The sequence below is a fragment of the Eptesicus fuscus genome, chromosome 9 (assembly GCF_027574615.1).
Source record: "Eptesicus fuscus isolate TK198812 chromosome 9, DD_ASM_mEF_20220401, whole genome shotgun sequence".
In the NCBI taxonomy this organism is placed as follows: Eukaryota; Metazoa; Chordata; class Mammalia; order Chiroptera; family Vespertilionidae; genus Eptesicus; species Eptesicus fuscus.
Window position 1 is genome coordinate 102,069,875 of NC_072481.1, and position 18,002 is coordinate 102,087,876.

At 37.4% G+C, this 18,002-nt stretch overlaps 1 protein-coding gene across 1 annotated transcript in view; it reads right to left on the reverse strand.

Moving 5' to 3' along the window:
• Nucleotides 1-18,002, reverse strand: part of XRN1 (5'-3' exoribonuclease 1) — a 228,198-nt gene that overhangs the window by 134,349 nt on the left and 75,847 nt on the right. The gene's annotated exons all lie outside the window — the stretch shown is intronic.

Consider the following 18,002-nt stretch of genomic DNA (forward strand, 5'->3'; position numbering starts at 1 on the left):
AATTATTTTTGTGTGTAAAAAAACAAAAACCTTAACTAATGGAATTCTTTTCCATTTCATTATAGGAAAAACTAATATACTATTTACCCACTGACAAAGGACTTGATTGATAATAATAGAATATCGCTTGCCTCTGCAAATTCCTCTGACATATTACTCCAACAGTAGTCACAAAATGTGGATAAGAAGAGAATCAAATTTTAAATGTGAATGTATCATAATTATTATTTATCATAAAGCATTACTATCTTTACAATTCTGCAATGGTACAGTAATGTTTATCTTAACAAATTATCTTATATTTAACATAATTCCAATCAGAATTACAATGGTTTAAAATATTTTTAAAGGACAAAATGATGTGAGTGTCCACATAGAAGAATGAATGTGTGCATTGCAAAAGTAATTGGGGACTTGCTTAGCAGATCTTATTATCTATCTATCTATCTATCTATCTATCTATCTATCTATAAAATAGAGAAATAAGCTAATTAACCGGAACGCCGTAACGGGTTGAACGGACAGGAGGAGGTTGCACACGTGTTGGGGTGGGGTGGCAGGGCTGGATCAGCAGCGGCCGCAGCTGCTTCAAGGGCCAGAGGAGGAGGCAGGGCCGGACCGGCAGCACAGGGCCCGGGGAGCAAGGCAGGGACAGACTGGTAACTCGAGGGTGGGCGACACTGCGCGATTTCAAATTGTGCGCTGGGCTCCTAGATTTTATAAAGTTACTGTAATCAAAACATTTTAGTAGTGATACCATAAGAGAACCAAAGACCAGAACAGAATAGTTAAAAAAAAAAATGACACAGAAAATTGTGTCAAAAACATAGTATTCGAATATTTAAATGGTGTTGTCATAACTAGCTATCTAGCTGTAAAAAAAAAAGCAGATACATTTCCCAACTTCATACCATACGCCAAAAAATCAGAGTAACAAAAAAAAGGTAGAGTAATAAAACAATAAAAGTATTAGAAGAAAATCTAGGATTATTGATAATTTGGAGTGATAAACAAACAGTTTTAAGGGAAAAGACATTTTTAAGTAAAAAAATATAACAGAAGATGTCATACACAAATCAAGAAACAAATGCCACATTTGGGAAAGAATAGTCCTAATATACAAAGAGCTCTAAAAATAAAAATAAAATGAGGAAAAGAATATAAACAGCCAATATATGATATGCAATTTAGAAAATGCAAGGGGCAAACACATATAAAAATATACCCGAGATCCAAGATGGTGGTGGATTAGATGGAACCTACACACAGCTCTTCCCAGGACCAAAATGGAATTACAACTAGAGTATAGGAAAAAAACATCCTGAATAACCAACCGAAGACTAGCTGAAGAGAAGCCATGTAACCAAGGATGTACCGTGGAGACCAAACAGAGACTGGTAGGAAGTGCAGAAGCTCTGAAGGGCTGGGCTGGCTCCCACAAGCAGCAGCTGAAGATCCAGATGGATGTCTCAGCTGCAGGGGATTCCCCCTGAGAAGTATGGAGTCTAAACCCCAAACTGGGCTCCCAGCCTAGAGCACCAGAACTGGGAAAGGTGCCCACATGAACAAATGGCTGTTAAAAGCAGCGGCTTGCTGTCTGCCAGGGAGAGACGGCTGAAAATGCAAGCACATTCCTAAAGGGCCAAAACACTAAATTTTGTGTGCAGCCACTCACCCTGGGTTCCAGCAGAGGGAGGGCAGAGGAGACTAGAGCTGCATGAAGAGAGTCTAAGGTTGGTGGCTCTAGGGGGAGAGCTGAGAGGACAGTCACCAGGATCTCTATGCTGAGTCATTCCCCCATACTGCGGAAGTCATCTTTCACAGGGAGAGCATGCACTTCTATGCAGCATCAGTCTGGGGGCACGCTATAGATGCCTCCCCACCCCCTGTTGGAATCCCTCTCACCTCACGCTATGCACCCTAGGGAGCTTATCCTTTCAGAGGAGTATAGTCAGAGGCTCTTTAAGTTGACTGAGTCCACAGGAGAGGCAGATTTCTGAGTGCTTTGAGACTTTTTTTAACCTGCTCCTGTGACCGGGGCTAGTAGAAGCAGTCCTTGGTGTGCATCTTGGTTCTTTTCACAAGCACCCAGGCCCAGCAGAGGGAACCACAAACAGGTTGCCTAAGTCCAGTGACAGACAGCACCTGACATTACCTACAAGGGAGCTTCCATAAGAATGTCGGCAGATTTCTAAACAGAAACACATTTCAGGCCAGAAGGGACTGGCATAAAATATTCAAAATAATGAAAAGCAAGGACAACCAACGCTACTTTTCTCAGCAAGGCTATTATTCAAAATTGAAGGAGAAATAAAGAGCTTCCCAGACAAGAAAAAGTGAAAGGAGTTTGTTACCAAGATGAAGGAGAAAGGAGGAGGAAGAAGAAAGAGGAGGAAGACAAGGAGTAGAAGAAAAGAAGAAGGAAGAGAAATCAGAAGAACATAGTTAATAAATAAAATGGCAATAAATATATACATATCAATAACCACTTTAAAAGTAAATGGCTTAAATGCTCCAATCAAAAGACAGAGGTGGCTAAATGGGTAAGAAAACAAGACCCATGTATATGCTGTCTTCAAGAGACCCACCTCAGAATGAAACATATACAAACACTAAAAGTAAAGAGATGGAAATGGTATTTCATGCATATGGAAAGGAATAAAAAGCTGGGGTAGCAATACTTATATGTGACAAAATAGACTTTAAAACCAAGGTTATATTAAGAGGCAAAGAAGGACACTACATAATGATAAAAGGAGCAATCCAAAAAGAGGATATAACCTATGTAAACACTTATACACCTAACATAGGAGCACCTAAATATGGAAAGCAAATCCTGATGGACATTAAGGGAGAGATTGATAGTAATACAATAGCAGATTTTAACACCCAACTGACATCACTGGATAGCTATTCCAAACAGAAAATCAACAAGGAGACTGCAGCCTTAAATGACACAAGAGATCAGTTGGATTTAATTGGTATCTTCAGAGCATTCCACACCAAAGCTGCATATATACATTCTTTTCAAGTGTCCATGGAATGTTTTCTAGGATACACCACATGTTATGACACAGAACAAGTCTCAAGAATTTTAATAAGACAGAAAGCATATCAAGCTTATTCTGTGACCATAATTATATGAAACTTGAAATCAATTACAAGAAAACTGAAAAACAAAGACATGGAGGCTAAATAATATTACTTAATAATAAATGGACAAAAAATTAAATCAAGGAAGAAACCAAAAGATACCTTGAAACAAATGAAAATGAGGACAAAACAACTCAAAATCTGTGGGACACAAGAATAGCAGGCATAAGACAGAAATTCACAGCATTACTGGCCTACCTCAAGTAACAGGTAAATCTCTAAAAAATAATCTAACTTTACACTTAAAGAAACTGGAAAAAGAACAACAACAAAGTCCAAAGTGAGCTGGAAGTAAATATTAAAGATCAGAGCAGAAATGAACAAAATAGGGTCTAATAAAACAACACAAAAGAACAATGAAACCAAAAGCATATTCTTGGAAAAGATAAACAAAACTGACAAAACTTTAATCAGACTAAACAAGAAAAAAGCTAGAAAGAAAATCAGATATGAAAGAGGGTAAATAACAACTGACACCAAAGAAATACAAAGTATGATAGGAAACTATTACAAGCAACTATATGCCAACAAATTGGCCAATGTGGACAAAATGGGTACATTCCTAAAAACATAAAATCTTCCAAAATAAATCAGAAAGAATCAGAGAATCTTAATAGATAGATTAGATCTAGTGAAACTGAAACAACAATCATAATAATAAAATAAAATAAAACCCCAAACAAACAAAAACCCTGAACAGGATGGTTTACAGGTGAATTTTAGCAAACATTCAAAGAAGAAATAACACCTATCTTCAAACTATTCCAAAAAAGGCAAGAGAACAGAAGATTCCCAAGGTCATTTTATGAGGCCAGCATTATCCTAATTCCAAAACCAGATAAAGACACAATGGAAAAAAAAAAATTACAGGCCAATATCCCTGATGAACAAAGATGTTAAAATCCTCAGCAAACTTTTAGCAAACTGAATCCAGCAATACTTTAGAAAGAACATACACCATGATCAAGTGTGATTTATTCCGAGGATGCAAGGTTAGTAAAATATCCGCAAATCAATAAATGTGAAACAACACAAGAACAAAAGGAAGGATAAAAACCTCATGATCATATCAATTGATGCAGAAAAAGCAGTTGATAAAATCTAGCACCAATGTCTGATAAAAATTATCAGTAAAGTAGGAATAGAGGAGACATATCTAATAAAGGCCATATATGATAAACCCACAGCCAACATGTAATGAAGGCCATATATGATAAACCCACAGCCAATGTAATAAAGGCCATATATGATAAACCCACAGCCAACATCATACTCAATGGGCAAAAGCTACAATGTTTCCCTTAAGATTGGGAAGACAGGATGTCCACTTTCACCACACTTGTTCAATATAGTACTGGAACTTCTAGCCACAGCAATCAGACAAGAAAAAGAAAAAAAAAAGGCATTCAGGTTGGAACGGAAGAAGTAAAACTTTCATTTTTTTGCAGATGGCATCATACTGCAAAAAAAATTCCACCAGAAAACTACTTGAACTAATAAAGACATCAGTGAAGTAGCAGGATACAACATAAATACCAGTAGCATTTTTATACACCAATAATGAATATTAGGGAAGCTAAAAAAACACACCAAAAAAACCCCCCCAAAAACCCAAAACCCCCACAACCCCTTCACAATTGCTTCAACAAGAATTAAATACCTAGGAATAACTTTAACCTAGGATATAAAAGACCTGTACTAGGAAAATTATAAGACACTGAAGAAAGAAACTGAAGATGATACAAATAAGTGAAAGCATATACCATGTTCATGGACAGGAAGAGATGACATCATTAAAATGTCCATAATACCCAAAGCAACCTATAGATTCAATACAATTCTTATCAAGATACCAATAGTGCATTTCATAGAACTAGAAAAAATATTCCAGAATTTTTTATGGAACCATAGAAGAACCCAAATAGCAACAGTGATCTTGAGAAAGAACAAAGTTGGAGGAATCACACTACCTGATAACCAGCAATACAACAAGAACTTTAGTAATCAAAACAGCCTGGTACTGGCATAAAAATAGAAATATAGATCAAGAGAACAGAACAGAGAGCCCAGAAATAAACCCAAGCCTTTATAGTCAATATTTGATAAAAAGGGCACAAACATAAAATGGGGTAAAGAGACTATTCAATAAATTGTGCTGGGAAAATTGGACATATACATGCAAAAAATGAAACTGGATGACCTTCTTCCACCACACACAGAATAAATTAAAAATGGGTTAAAGACTTAAATGTTAGACTTGATACAATAAAAATCCTAGAAGAAAACATAGGCAGTAAAATATTGGACATTTCTCATAGCAATATTTTTTCTGCTCTATCTCCTCAGCCAAGGGAAAAAAACAAACAAAAAATTAACAAGTGGGACCACAACAAAATAAAAAGTTTTTGCACAGCAAAGAATCAACAAAATGAAAAGACAACCCACTGAGTGGGAGAACATATTTGCCAATAAAGCTGATAAGGGGTTAATCTCCCTAATTTATAAAGAACTTGTAAAACTAAACACAAAAACAAACAATTCAATTAAAAAATGAGCACAAATGGCCAAGAGACATGAAAAGATGCTCAGCGTCACTAGTTATCAGAGACTTGTAAATTAAACCACAATGAGATAACACCTCACAGTTGTCAGAATGGCAATCATCAATAAATCCACAACCGGCAAGTGTTGGCAAGGATATGGAAAAGAGGGAACTGTTGGTAGGATTGCAGATTGGTGCAGCCACTGTGGAAAGAAGCATGGAGTTACCTTAAAAATTAAAAACTGAACTGCCTTATCACCCAGAATTCCACTTCTAGCAATTTATCTGAAGAAACATGAAACACTAATTCAAAAGAATATATGCACCACTATGTGCACTGCAGTGCTATTTACAATAGCTAAGATGTGAAAGCAGCCCAAGTGTCCATTAGTAGAAGAGTGGATAAAATAGCTGTGGTCCATTTATACCATGGAATACTATGCAGCAGTAAAAAGGATCTCTTAACCTTTGAGACAGCATGGATGGACCCAGAGAACATTATGCTAAGTGAAATAAACCAGTCAGAGAAAGATAAGCATCACATGATTTCACCCCTGTGGAATTTAATGAACAAACTGAACGAACAAGGAAAATAGAGGCCGATTCACAGAGAGCAGACAGACATCTAGTGGTGGGAGGATTGAGAAAAAAAAGAACTCATGGACAGGACAACAGCGTGGTGACTACAAGGGGGAAAGGGAGTGGAGGTGAGAGAGGGTATGGGGGCATAAATGGTGATGGAGGAGAAAAAGAGAGAAACAGACCAAAAAAGAAAACAAATTAGAAAACTAAACAATATGTACTCAAATTAGGGGTAAGGGAAAAAGAAATTTGAATAATAATAAAAAAGCATTCTTTGTCATCAAGAGATTGGCCAACATTAAATAAAGCAATAGTATGGAGAACTAGAGAAGCTGAGAAGTAGATAGTAATATATTGTTGGTGTAAATTAGACCAGTGGTCTTGAAAAAGAATCTGGTAATATTCGTGAAACCAAAACTATACATACCCCCTATCAAGCCTTTCACTTTTGGGATTTTATCTTATGAAATTGAAATTTTAATAATAACAATGAATAAGCAAAAAAATTAAAAGGATACAAAAATACACAAGTTTTACCACAATATTGTGTACAGTGATAAAAAAACACACAAAGATTCACAAGAAGATACAAAATTACCAGAACATTCACATGTGCCTTTCACCAAGCTTTTTGCTTTGTTTCACATAGATACAGTACATTATAAAAATCAGAGAACTAACACTGGTACAATAATATTAAATGAACTACAGAGATTCAGATGTCACTAGATTTTATAAGTTATTTTTTGTGGTTGTCCAGTGCTATGCAATGTTTATCATATGCAGAGATTCATGTAAACAACTCGCAAATTGTAATATAGAATTATTATGTCATCATAAAATAACTCCTTCATTTATCCCTTTATAATCACACTAGAGACCCGGTGCACAAATTCATGCACCAGTGGGATCTCTCAGCCTGGCCTGTGGGATCGGGCAGAAACCGGCTCTCCAACATTCCCCGAGGGGTCCAGGATTGCAAGAAGGCACAGGCCAGGCGGAGGGACCCCATGGGTGCACAATCGGGGCTGGGGAGGGACACGGGAGGTTGGCTAGCCAGAGAGGGATCATGGGAGGGCTCCAGGGCCTGTCTGACCCATCTCACTCAGTCCCATCTCGCTCAGTCCCAATCGGCTGGGCCCCAGCAGCAAGCTAACTTACCGGTCAGGAGTGTCTGCCCCCTGGTGGTCAGTGCACATCATAGCAACTGATCAACCGGTTGACTGTCTGATCCCTAGTGGTTAGTGCACATGATAGTGAGCAGTTGAGCGCCTTAGCACATCATTAGGATATTACGCTTTGATTGAACCATCATCCGGCTGACTGGACACTTAGCATATTAGGCTTTTATTATATAGGATTCTATCCCTAATGCATTGTAATCATTGCTATGTCATATATTACAATAATTTTGTCATTTCCAAAATATGATATAAATGAAATCATATAATACATAACCTTGTGAAATTGACTTTTTTCATCCAAGTTGTTTATATCAATACTTACTGCTGAGTAGCATTCCATTATTCGGATACTAGAGGCCCAGTGCATGAAATTCGTGCAGTGGTAGGGTCCCTAGTGGCTGCCAGCTGGGTACTCCCTCCCTTCCCCCTGGCCACCTGCCTCTGCCGCCAGCTGGGGCCTACCTCCCTTCCCTTGGCTGCCTGCTGCTGGCCAGGGTTTCCCTCCCTTCCCTAGGCCGTCTGCCGCAGGGTTCCTTAAGTATTTTGTATATTAACCCTTTATCAGAGCTAACATTACCAAATATGTTCTCTCATAGAGTGGGTTCTCTCTTCAATTTGCTGATGATTTCTTTTGCTGTGCAGAAGCTTTTTATTTTGATGTAGTAGCATTTGTTTATTTTCACCTTAGTTTCCTTTGCCCTAGTAGATGTATCAGTAAACATATTGCTACGAGAGATGTATGCGATTTTGCTGCCTATGGTTTCTTCTAACATTTTTAAGGTTTCCCAACTTACATTTGTCTTTTATCCATTTTGAACTTATTCTTGTGTATGGAGTAAGTTGGTGGTCTAGTTTCATTTTTGTCCATATATCTGTCCAATTTTTCCAACACCACTTATTGAAGAGAATGTCTTGACTCAACTGTATGTTCTTGCCTTTTTTGTAAAAAATTAATTGAGCGTAATGGCTTGGGTTGATTTCTGGGTTCTCTGTTCTGTTCCATTGGTCTATATGCCTGTTTTGTGCAAGTACCAAGTACAAGTATTTTACCTCCATGGTTAAGTCTATTCCTAAGTATATCAATATTTTTTTGTTGTTTTGCAATGGTAAATAGAATTTTTTGCTTAGTTTCTCTGAGATTTCATTATTGGTGCATAAAAATGGCATTGATTTATGGGTATTAATTTTATACTGGTATATAGAAAGTCCATAGATTTTGGGTGTTGATTTTGTATCCTGCTACATTGCCAAATTCATTTACTAAATCTAGTAGTTTTTTGGTGGAGTCTTTAGGGATTTCTATGTACAATATCATATCATCTGTGAATAAAGACAGTTTTACTTCATCCTTTCCAATTTGGATGCCTTTTATTTCTTCTTCTTGTGTGATCAGTATAACTAGGACTTCCAGAACTATGCTGAATAAGAGTGATAAAAGCAGACATCCCTGTCTTGTTCCTATTTGTAGGGGAAATAGTTTTAGTTTTTGCCCACTGAGTGTGATGTTGGCTGTAGGTTTGGTACACATGATTTTTATTATGTGGAGGCATAATCCATCATTTCCCACTTTGCTGAGAGTTTTTTGTCAAAAATGGGTATTGGCCTGGTTGGCATTGCTCAGGGATTGAGCATTGACCTATGAATTAGGAGGTCTTGGTTCAATTCCCAGTCAGTGCACATGCCTGGGTTGTGGCTCAATCCCCAGTATGGAGCATGCAAAAGGCAGCTGATCAATGATTCTCTCTCATCATTGATGTTTCTCTCTCTCTCCCTCCCTTTTCCTTCCTCTCTGAAAAAAAAATGATGTTGGATTTTGTCAAATGCTTTTTCTGTATCTATTGATACGATCATGTGATTTTTGTCTTCCAATTTGTTTACATGATATATTACATTTATTGATTTGGGAGCATTTTACTGGCCTTGCATCATGGAGTAAATCCCACTTGGTCATGGTATATGATCTTTTTAATGTATTGTTGGATACAATTAGCTAGTATTTTATTGAGTATTTTGGCAGCTATATTCATCAGTGATATTGGCCTGTAATTTTCTTTCTTCATAGTGTCTTTATCTGGTTTTAGAATTAGGATAAAGCTAGACTCATATAGGAAGCTTGGAAGTGTTTCTTCCTCATGGATTTTTTGGAATAGTATGAGGAATATAGGTTTTAGTTCTTCTTTGAATGTTTGGTAAAACTTCCCAATGAAGACAAACAGACCAGGGCTTTTGTTTGCTGTGAGTTTTTTTTAAATTAATGCTTCTATTCCATCAGTTGTTATAGGCCTACTCAAGATACTGATTCTTCCTGATTCAGTTTTGGAATATTCTATTTTTCTAGGAATTTGTCCATTTCATCCAAATTGTTCAGCTTGTTGTCATACAGTTGTTCATAATATTTTCTTACACTCATTTGTATTTCTGTGGTGGTGGTTATTACTTTCCTCTTTCATTTCTGATTTGGTTCCTCTCAGTTTCTTGGTGAGTCTGGCTAAAGGTTCACCAATCTTGTTTATCTTTTCAAAGAACCAGCTCTCAATCTCATTGATCTTTTGTACTTTTTTTTTAGTCTCTTGTCATTTATTTCTGCTCTAATATTTATTATTTCCTTCCTTCTACTTATTCTGGGCTTTTCTTGTTCTCTTTCTAATTCATGAAGTTGTAGGGTTAAATAATTTATTATTAATTTTTCTTGTTTTCTGAGGTAGACCTGTAATGCTATGAATTTCCCTCTCAGGACTGCTTTTGTTGTGTCTCAGAGATTTTGGGTTGTAGTGTGTTCAGTTTCATTTGCTTCCAGGAAGTTTTTGATTTCTTTCTTGCTCTTGTTGGCAACCCATTCATTGTTTAATAACATGCTGTTTAGCCTCCACATGTTTGAATATTTTTGAGTATTCTTACTGTAGTTGATTTCTAATTTCATTACATTGTGGTCTGAGAAGATGCTTGATATGATTCCAATCTTCTTGAACTTGGAGAGACTCGATTTGTGTCCTAACATGTGGTCTACCTTTGAGAATGACCCATGGGCACTTGAGAAGAATGTTTATTCTGTAGCTTTGGGGTGAAATGTTCTACAAATGCCAATGAAATCTATCTAATACAGTGTCATTTAGAATCACTGCTTCCTTGTGAATTTTTTGTTTGAAAGATCTATCCAGTGAAGTCAGCAGTGTTAAAGTCCCCTACCATGACTACACTGCTGTTGATTTCTCCCTTAAAATCTTCTAGAAGTTTTTTTTAATATATATACTTAGGTGCTCCTATATTGTGAGCATATATGTTTACCAGTTATATCCTCTTGTTAGATTAATCCCTTCAGTATTATGTAGTGATCTTGACTCTTGTGATGGCCTTCATTTGGAAGTCTATTTTGTCAGGTCTGAGTATTTCTACCCCAGTTTTCTTTTTCATTTCCATTTTCATGAAAAAGTTTTTCCAATCTCTTCACTCTCATCCTTTGCAAGTCTTTTGTTTAGGTGGGTTTCTTTTTTTTGCATATAATTAGGTCACATTTTTGTATCCACTCAGCTACCTAAATCGTTTGATTGTAGCATTTAATCCAGTGATGGGCAACCTTTTGAGCTTGGTGTGTCAAACTTGGCCAAAAAACTGTGCATAACTCGGGTAGTGTGTCACTTTGAGGAAAAAACATTATTTCGCAAATGTTTCATCCTTGTCATGCGGCTGCCTCAGCGGCCGTGTGTCATCAGAAATGGCTACGCGTGTCAGTGCTGACACGCGTGTCATAGGTTCGCCATCACTGATTTAATCTATTTACATTTAAGGTTATTATTGATAGGTATTTATTTATTGCCATTTTAATTCTGTATGTCTAGGTTTCTCTTTTTCTTTTCATTACAGGAGGCCCTTTAGCATTTCTTGCAGTGCTGGTTTGTTGCTGATAAACTCCTGTGGCCTTTGTTTGTCTTAGAAGCTCTTTATTTCACCATTTTTAAAAATGAGAGCCTTGCTGGAAATAGTAATCTTGGATTCAGACCCTTGCTTTTTATTACCTTGAATAGCTCATGCCATTCCCTTTTGGCCTGTAGAGTTGCTGATGAGAAATCAGCTGATAGCCGTACAGGAGCTCCTTTGTAGGAAATAAACTGCTTTTCTGTTGCTGCCTTTAAGATTCTCTCTTGGTCTTCAATTTTTGGCATTTTAATTATGTGTCTGGGTGTGGGCCTGTTTGGATTCCTCTTGCTTTGGACTCTCTGTGACTCCTGGGCTTATGTTACTTTTCCCTTCAGAAGGGTAGGGAAGTTTTCTGCCATTATATCTTCAAACACATTCTCTATCCCTTGCTCACTTTTTTTCTCCTCCGGATACTCCATTCAGCTAATTTAAGTCTTTTGAGTGGAGCATTTAATCTATTTATATTTAAAGTTATTATTGATAGAACTGATTTATGTTTCATGTCGTGCAGCTCCCTTAAGCTGTCCTCCTGTTTTGTAATTGTTTATTCTTTTTGGTTCTTTGATTGATTTTTTCTACCCTGTCTTCTAATTCACTGACCTGATCCTCAGCTTACCCTAATCTCCTGTGTATCCCTTCTAATGTGTTATTGTTATGTCATTCTTTACTTCCAACTGGTCTTTTTTCATAGTTACACTATATTTTCTCAGGCTGTTTAGCATGTTTTCCATCATTATTCTGAACTCTATATCAGATAAACTTCTTATATCCATTTGGATTAATTATTTTTCTGGAGAATTCTCTTGTTCTTTCATTTGGGGGTTGTTTTTTTCTCCCCATTCTGGCTTCCTGTTTTGGTTTGTGTCTTTGTATTCAGTAAATCTGCTACGACCACCAATTTCTAGTGTACTACAATGCCAGATGCTCTTTCTGATTGGCCCTGAGTAACCTGTTTGGGGCTATGAGAAATCCACAGCTGTAGCACCCTCTGCTTGAGCTGGATGCCTTTGGAAAGGAGCAAGGTATGCACCAGGGTCTTATTTTCCTAGCCCCAGGCTCAGAAGATCAGGCAAAGACTCAAAGCCCCCAGAGATCCACCTCTGCCTACATTCTGATAGTTATTAGCCTTGATTAGCCTCAAGCTATAGAAAACAGGGTGGAGTCAGAGGTCTTCCAATAGGATTTGGCCACTATCTTTTCCCCAGGCCAAAACCGCCTGGGTAACAAAGGTCTGTGGGAGAAAGATGTACTCTGCAAATCGAGGAAATGACTCAGCTCAGGAAAGCAGGTGGCTGCCCTCTGAGCTCCAACCCCAAAGCCCCCAAAACCTCAACTCTCCTTGTACAGCTCCAGTCCACTCTGCCCTCCAACGCACAAAACTTTTTGTGCACCCAGGCTAGTGGCTGCACAGGAAATTTTGTGCATTGGCCCTTTAAGAGGGTGCCTGTATTTCCAGCTGTCTCTCAGTGGCAAACAGCAACCCCACCACTTTTCACAGCCAGGCGTTTTATGGGCACCTTTCTCGGTTCTGGTCCTCTGAGCAGGGGAGCCCAGCTTGGAGTTTAGCTCCCACAGCCAAGATACCCCCTGGACCTTCAGCTGCTGTCTGTGGGAGTCTAGACACCCCTTTTATGTCTCAGCACTTCCTACCAGTCTCTATGCGGTCTCCCCTTTCCATTCTTGGTTATCAGGGTTCTCTCCAGCTAGTCTTTGGATGATTTCTTATGGTGGTTTTTCTGTATTTTAGTTGTATTTCCAGTTTGGTTTTGGGAGAGTGTCAGTGTAGCTTCCACTAACTCTGTCACCATTTTTAACCCTTTGCACTCACTTGCTTTTTTCATTGAGCTGCTACTGATGCTAATCGTGTCGAGTCACACTCGACATCCGAGTGCAAAAGGTTAATCTCCTGTGTCCTGCTTCTTTTGCTTAGGATGTTTTGAGTTCTTCCATGTTGTTGCACTTATCAGCAGTCTATTCTTATTTTATTGCTGAGTAGTATTTTATTGTATACATTCACCACAATTTGTTTGGCCAGTCTGTTAATGAATATTGTTTCCAGTTTTTAGTTATTATGCATACTCTGTACAGTACTTTTTTGGGAACATTCTTGTTTTCCTTCCCCCTCTTGGTACATACCCAAATGAAATTGCTGGGTCCTAGGGTACCTTACGTTTAACTTTATGAGAAACTGTTCAGACGTATATGAAATTATTAGTATTATTTTATACTCCCACCATCAATGTATAAAAATTTCAAGTGCCCCATAATCTTGCCAATATCTGGTATTGTGACTCAATATTTTAGTTTTTCTCTATTCTTCTGAGAGTATAAGTGCAGTGTTATCTCAACATGGTCTTACTTTAGAGATTTCTGATGACTACTGATGCTAAAGACTTTTTTTCATTAAATGCTTACTGGCTATTTGTATATCCTGGTTTGTGAAATGGCCCTTCAAATATATTGCCTATTTTAAAAATTGGGTTCTGTCTTCTTACTATTCAATTGGAAGAGTTTTACTGGTATATACTCTGGATACCAGTCCTATGTATACATATGTTTTACAAATTCTCCCAGTATTTGGCTTACATATTGACTGTTTAACAGTATCTTTGGAAAAGCAATTTTTTTACTATAATGATATTTATTTTCTCAATTATTTATGGTTAGTTCATTTTGGGTCTAAGATTTTCTCCTAAGTTTACTTCAAGAAAGTTTACATTTGTAGCCTTTATATTTAGAGGTGTGATGTATTTGGATTAAGTTTTCTGTATGATGTGAGCTATGGATCACAATTAATTCTTTCCACATATATAGACAGCTGTTCCAGCCCCAGTGGTTGAAAAGCTTTTTCTTTACCCATTGAATAGTTCTGGTGGCATAATTGAAAATGAACTTACTGGAAAAGGATAGTTTTACATTCAGACTCTATTACATTCCACTGATCCATTTTATCTATTGCTGTGCAAGTAACATGCTGCCTTAATTACTACAGCTTCATGAAATCAGATAATAAAAGTCCGAAACATAGTTCTTTCTACAGATTGCTCTAGTCATTCTAGATTCTTTGCAATCTAATAAAAACTTTACAATCAAATTTCCAATTTCTACATAAAAATCTGCTGGGATATTCATTGGTATTATGTTGTGTCTAAAGATTAATTTGGGAAGAAGTTACATCTTAACAATATTAAGTTTTCTATTTCTATTTCTTGAGTGTGATATAACCTTCTCCCCCAACCAGCACTTATTCAGCTTTCAGCCTACCAACACTATTTACAGTTTTCAGTGTAGATAGTTTACACTTTTTAAATTTATAGATATGTAGAATTAAACTTTTCTATTTATTTTTTAAAATTTTGTATTTGACAATAATATTTGCTGCTAGTACATAGAAACACAAATGAATTTTGTACATATTTTACATCCTGTGACCTTGCTAAATTTACTTACTGTATATAGTATCATTTTTTAAAATTTCTTAAATTTTCTACATACATGAAAACACCACATGCAAATAAAAACAATTTTAATTCTTTCTCCCTAATCTGCATCGCTTTCTTTTTATTGATTTAATACACTGGAAGTGCAGTACAGTATTAAAGAGAAGAGTTTAAAATAAACACCTTACCCTATCTTTGACTTTACAGAGAAAATGTTTAGTCTTTTACTATTAAATATGCTGTTAGCAGATTGTTGTTTTTTTTTTAGATGACCTTTATCTGACTGAGGAAGTTTAATCTTAGTCCTAGTTCGTTGAACATTTCTATTAAAATTGGGTGTTAGGGTGGGGGGGTAATGGTAAGATATGTACACATATAATACCTCAATAAAAAATATATTAAAAAAATAAAATAAAATAAAATTGGGTGTTAAATTTTGACAATATAACAAATTGCATTGTAAATCAATTTTATATTTCTAAAATAAATCCCAGTTGGTCATGAGTATTATTCTAATACATTACTGAGGCACATCTGGTTTTATTTTGTTAAAAGTTTTACTTCTACTTGTAAGAAAATAAGGATCAGTAATTTTTTTACAATACCTTCTTTGTTTAAGTATCTGGATTATGCTGGTCCAATATAATATACTAGAGGCCCAGTGCATGAAAATTCGTGTACTCAGGAGGGTCCCTCAGCCTGGCCTGCGCCCTTTTGCAGACCAGGACCCCTCAGGGGATGTCCACCTGCCGACTTAGGTCCACTCCCTGGGGGAACAGGCCTAAGTTGGCAGTCAGACATCCCTCTGGCAGCCCGGGAGCCCTCAGGGAATGTTTAACAGCTTAGGCCCGCTCCCTCGGGGAGCAGCTTAAGCCATTAGTTGGGCATCATTAGCGCTGCCGTGGAGGTGGGAGAGGCTTCCACCACCGCCGCTGTGTTGGCCAGCCATGAGCCGACTTCTGGCTGAGCAGCACTCTCCCTTTAGAAGTGCACTGACCATCAGCTCCTGCGCTGAGTGTTTGCCCCCAGGTGGTCAGTGCACATCATAGTGACCAGTTGTTCTACTATTAGGGTTAATTTGCATATTACCCTTTCATTATATAGGACTGGAAAGTGATCTGCCCTCTTCTATTTCCTGAAAATTTGTGTAAAATTGGTATGATGTCTTCCTTAAATGTTTGATAGAATTCATAAGTGATGACAAATGAGCCTAGGATTTTCTCTGTGGAATGTTTTTTAAATATCAATTAAATGTCTTTAAAAGATAAAGGACTACTTAGATTTTTACATATCTTTCAGTTTTGATAAATTGTTTTCATTAAAGATGTACTCATTTCACCTACATGTGAATTTGTTGGCATTAAATTAACAAAATTTTTAAACTGTCCTATACTAACTATAGAATCTATAGGATGTCTCTATTTTTAACCCCTAATATTATCAATTTATGTGTTCTCTTTCCCACTCTCTGTCTACTCCCCAACTTCCATGATCCCATAGGAAGGATTTATCAATGTTATTAACCTTTAAAAAGAACCAACTTTTGGTCTCCTTAACTTTACTGTTGTTTATCCATTTTCCATGGATTTCTGTTCCTATCTTTATTACTTGATTCTGCTTACATTGGTTTAATTTGTGCTTTTATTCTCTAGCTTCTTATGGAACAAAGCTTACCTAATTTATTTAGAATTATTTATTTAGTATAATAAGCATTTGAAACATAAATCTCCCTTTAAATCCAGGCTTAAGGTCATCACACAGATTATGCTGTGCTTTCATTATTATGCAATCAAAATGTTTTTGAATTTCCCTTTTAATTTCTTCTTTCATCCATGGGTTATTTAGAAGTGTGTTATTTAACTTCAAAGTGTTTGCAGATATTCCAGATATCTGTATTGATTTTTAACTTAATTCCATGTGGCTAGAGAAGTTCTATAATTTCAACTCTTTTAAATTTATAGAGAACTGATTTATGTCTCAGCAAATAATCTTGGTGAATGTTCCTTATTCACTTAAAAAGAATGTGTATTCTGTAGTTCTTGTGAATACTGTTCTATAAATATTAATGAGGGTGAATAGGTTTAGTGTTAAGACTTTATACTCATAGATTTTCTGTCTTCTTGTTGTATCCATTCCTCAGACAGAAGTACTGAGATTTTCAACATAACTAACAATGGATTTGTCTATCTCTCCTTTCAATTCTGACAGTTTTGATTCATGTATGCAAGGTCTATTATTAAGTATAAATACATTTAGAGTTTTTATGTCTCCCTGATGAACTGACCTAACTTTTTAATCAGAATGAAATATACCTTCTTGATCTCTGGGAATACTTGTTCTGAAGTCTGCTTTGTTTAATGTTAGTAAAGCCATCCCAGTTTTCTTATAACTAGTATAGCTAGAAGTTTTGATGCACATAATAAAGAGAGTAGTTAAATCTCATTAATAAAAACATAAATGGTCATATAAACCCCTTGCTCATTAACTTATGTGAAATAATCTCAGATTAAGAATATTATGTGTAGCTGAATGAACAAATTAGACACAGTTGATGAGACAACATTCAATAAAGAAGGGCAGAGGACACCTCGAGAACGCTACTTGGATTTGGCAGCCATAACCCGCCTGGAACCACCACCGTGCCCTGGCAGTGAGTGGCATAGTACCTTCCAGCAGGCTACCAGATATCTGCAGGGAGCGCGAGCAGTCAGAGTTAGCTCCCATATGACGCCTTCTCACCAGCACATTGGGACCCTGCATCATAGGACCAGGCTTCAAGACCCCACAGTGAATACAAGTCAGGGGGATTGCTGTGCCCCGCCCCTGCCCCTGATTCCAGAACCATGCTGAAAGCATGACCTGGAGCCAACCAGTGCCCGCTCCACCTCCAGTGCCAGGACGTGCTGCTGAAGCAACCCAGAGCAACCCACAGAAACCCAGGGCATGTCCCACTCCAGGAGAGTGCAAAATGTGCAACCAAGAGCAACCAGTCCCCACTCCACCCCAGCCCCCAGGACAGCCCTGGAGGGGCGAGCCAGAGCAACATAGCACACACCTTACTCAGGACCACAGGGAAGTTCTGACTGTGTGACCCAGAGAAACCTGTGCCTGGTCCCCACTGGCCCCCAGGACAGTCCTGCCAAGGCCATCCAGAGAAACCAAATGCATACGTCACTCCAGGCAACA